The following is a 3,653-nucleotide window of genomic DNA, read 5'->3' on the forward strand; positions in this document are numbered from 1 at the left end:
CACGTGTTTTAACCATTTTATCTAGTCGATCATCATAAGCTAGGGACTATTTTAAGAAGGACACTCCCAAAATTGGGACCACCATGCGTTAATCGATAGTTTTTTTTCCTTTAAAATGAAGTTTAAGATAACTTACTAACGTATTTGATACTTAGTTATAAATTCGAGCTTAGGCTTCCCTAAGTTGATGTGAGCTCAAACACATTTATAATCAACGACTAATTTTTAATCTTAATTATATAATTTGATGCTTATAAGAACGAACATGCATGCTTCTGTACAGTACAATATTGAAATGTGAAACTTGAACTACATTACACTATTATTAACAACACAACAATTTTTATACGGCACGAAAATAATACTTATATAATAAAGATAAAACAAATCATAATAAACAAACTCTAATTTTGTTTAAAGGCATTCAAGCTACAAAGCGCATAATAAAGATTAAAAAACGCACATAGTAATTAAAGGTGTTTCATGAACTATAATGGAAACATAAATTGCTACAAAAGATCATAAAAGTTTGTTTACTCTGTAGCAAGTAAACACAAATTTGTAGCATGATTTTCCATGATAATTAGTTTCCATCACCATGATATTGAAGTTTGAAATCATCAAGATTGGCTCCAACCTCATCAAGTGATTTCGAGAAAAAGCTTTTGATGAGGCCCTCAGTTGAGAATTTCTTATTAATAGGTGGATTTTCCTCTGATGTTAATTCCTTTATTGGACCATGTATCTTCTCGGATGTGTAAATTCCATTATAATTTATTGCAATGGAAATCCTTCGTCCAATTGTTTTCGCAATCACTCTATGACAAACTCCTTTTATCATATCATTAGTTATCATCTGTAAGATATAAGATAAATATATACAACACACCAACAAAAAGCTTAAAAATTACACACTTATATATAAGAATTAGAAATTTAATAATATAGTTTTAGAGGTAAAAAAATAAAACCTGAAGTATTTTTCCAAAGTTAACAATCAAAGCACCAGAAATAGGCTCCACAGTAACCCATTTTTTTCATGAAGGACCTGGAGGCCACCAATATTGTCTTGTAAGAGTAATGTGATAAATGAAGTATCAACATGAGCATCTAATCCAATGGTCAATTCTGGTTCTGGACATGCTGGATAATAACTGTTAATTATGGCCTAGCTTTTTGTACATTTTGCCATATTTCCAAGACATTCCGGTTCAAGTCCAAGACCTAATGATATTGACATAAGTATGAGATCAGCAAGCTTATGGATATGGTTAACGTACTCCAATGTCACATCCCTGCAAAAACGAATTCATTATATAAAAATCAATATTTAAAACAAACCATTTGAAAAATATATAGTATAGTTATGTGTATGTACATGTGAAGCAATTTAATTTGCATTGATTGTCTGAATTTGTTAAGGATAAACGCACTGGTGCTTTTATTTGGTTGCCTCATATGAAAAAAACCAATGACTAACATATACATTAGTTTCATAATCAGTTGATTTATATGTTGAGGCATGACAACGAGTTGAATTTGGATCAAATTCTATTGGATCTAGATCCACCTTCATTCTCTAGAGGTGAATCTAATTCGTGGATCCAAAATTTTGGGATCTGGATCTATATCAACCGAATCGATGTGAGCTTTTTTTGCTATAAAAAGTTATTATTTTAGATATTTTTTTTATAAAATCTAAGTGCAGTGTTATTTTTAAGTTTATTTATTTGATTCCGCGCTTATACATCATTTATTCAAAATAACAAAAACTAAAGTTATAAAATCACTGAAAATAATTCCTCCTTTTCATTTTAGTTGGCACGTTTCATTTATCCACAATTTTCAATACATAACTTCAAATTTATATCAATTAATGTTTGAAAAAAAAGAGACTGAGATAAATCAAACAAGACCTCTCATATTGATGTTTTTATTAAGAATAAATCATAAAAATAAGTCAAAGTAATTTATGTATTTAGTGCTCAAATCAATTAAAAAGAAACGGATGGCATATATATTAAAGAAATAAAGTTTCTCAAATAAAATCAATAATATGAGAAACGCTTAAAGTAAGATTTGTGGGCCACTAGATCTAGACAGAGTAGATTATGCCTATCAGAAACAAATTTGGATCTATTGAGTCCAAAACTAGAGGATTTAGATCTTACAAAATGGAACTAGACTCACCCTATCTGGATTGGATAAAAGAACCATTTCCATCCCTATATATACTACTTATTTGTTTAAGAACTAAGGCTTAATGCACTATTTTGTAGCAGACTATTCAATACATATATACAGGCTTAGACTTTTAGAAAAATTATATCTCCTTGCCACGAACTAAAAATCTCGTTTGCCTTTGCCACAAGTTTTAAAGAAGGAGAATAAAAAGAAAAACTATGGAGATTGGTTTTTTAAAGATAAATATTTATATAACAAGGTTTGTAGTTTAAAGTGAAAAAGAAAAAAAAACAGATATTAAGGTTTGGTTGTTTAAAAGTAAACGGAAAAAAGGTAAAATGGATTTTTGTTTATATACAAGGTTTATGAGTGAATTAGAAATTATTTTAGTTATGAAGAGAGTATATATCTTATGTATGATAACAACATTTTTGTAACTCAATATTGGAAAATAAATAAGTGTGCATTGTGTGAGACAAATAATTAACTTACCTGCATATAGGAGGCAACTCTTGAGGATCAACTTCACCATTAGTAAGTCGAGCGTTCACATAAAAAGTGTCTCTCCAATTTGCAGCCTTTGACTGATACAAGTCATGGTTGCTAAAAAAGTACACAGGCTTTGACTGAAAATCGCGACTATAGAACATTTTTTTAGTCTCGGCATCTTGTTCATGAAACATTCGACTTCTTTCAATCATTAATTCTAACAACTCCTTAGGAATCCCATGGTTTATCACTTGAAAAAAACCCTATTCTTTTGATGCCACAATAGTTTCCTTGATGATCTTAGTAGTGCGATCTTTATTTTCACCAAAATGTGCAAAATCTATTACCGGCACACTTATATCATCGGAACATGTACCAAAATCTTTTAAACGATCCTCAAGCGGTCTAACAAACATGCCGGGAATTTTTTGGATTCCTGCATCTACAAGCCCTTTCACTCCAAGTTTTCCTTCATCGAATGCCTTAAGTTCATTAAGTCGATCATAACTACTTTGTGTTTCATTGAAGGCATTTTGGGTATCCATTGGATTTTACAACCTTTCTTTGATGAAATAACTTTAAGAGAAATTTTTTTGTTTTCTTTGGGGCTTATATTATTTTAGAATTGATGAAAAATCTAAGAAAAATTGATCATTATATAACATTCGTAGATCAAATGCATGAGGAAATCATGGACTAATCAAAATGCTTATCCATGTGAATCTCATTAATTTATTAACATAATCAATAGACAACTAATAAATTGGTAAAATCAGATTGCTTATCCATGTGAATCAAATGAATTGGAGAGCTAAGCTAATGTAATCACTTATTATCCATGTGAATCTCATCAATTGGAAATAATCAATAGATAAGCTAGTGTGATCACTTGTTTATCCTTGTGAATTTCATTAATTGGAAAAAATCAATAGACAACTATGCTAATTTAATCACCTTTCTTATCCATGTGAATCTCATTA

At 29.9% G+C, this 3,653-nt stretch overlaps 1 pseudogene; it reads right to left on the reverse strand.

Moving 5' to 3' along the window:
- Positions 1-354: 354 nt before the first annotated feature.
- LOC110694516 lies at positions 355-3,379 on the reverse strand (annotated as a pseudogene).
- Between the last annotated feature and the right edge of the window lie 274 nt (positions 3,380-3,653).

Source organism: Chenopodium quinoa, unplaced genomic scaffold (assembly GCF_001683475.1).
Source record: "Chenopodium quinoa cultivar QQ74 unplaced genomic scaffold, ASM168347v1, whole genome shotgun sequence".
In the NCBI taxonomy this organism is placed as follows: Eukaryota; Viridiplantae; Streptophyta; class Magnoliopsida; order Caryophyllales; family Amaranthaceae; genus Chenopodium; species Chenopodium quinoa.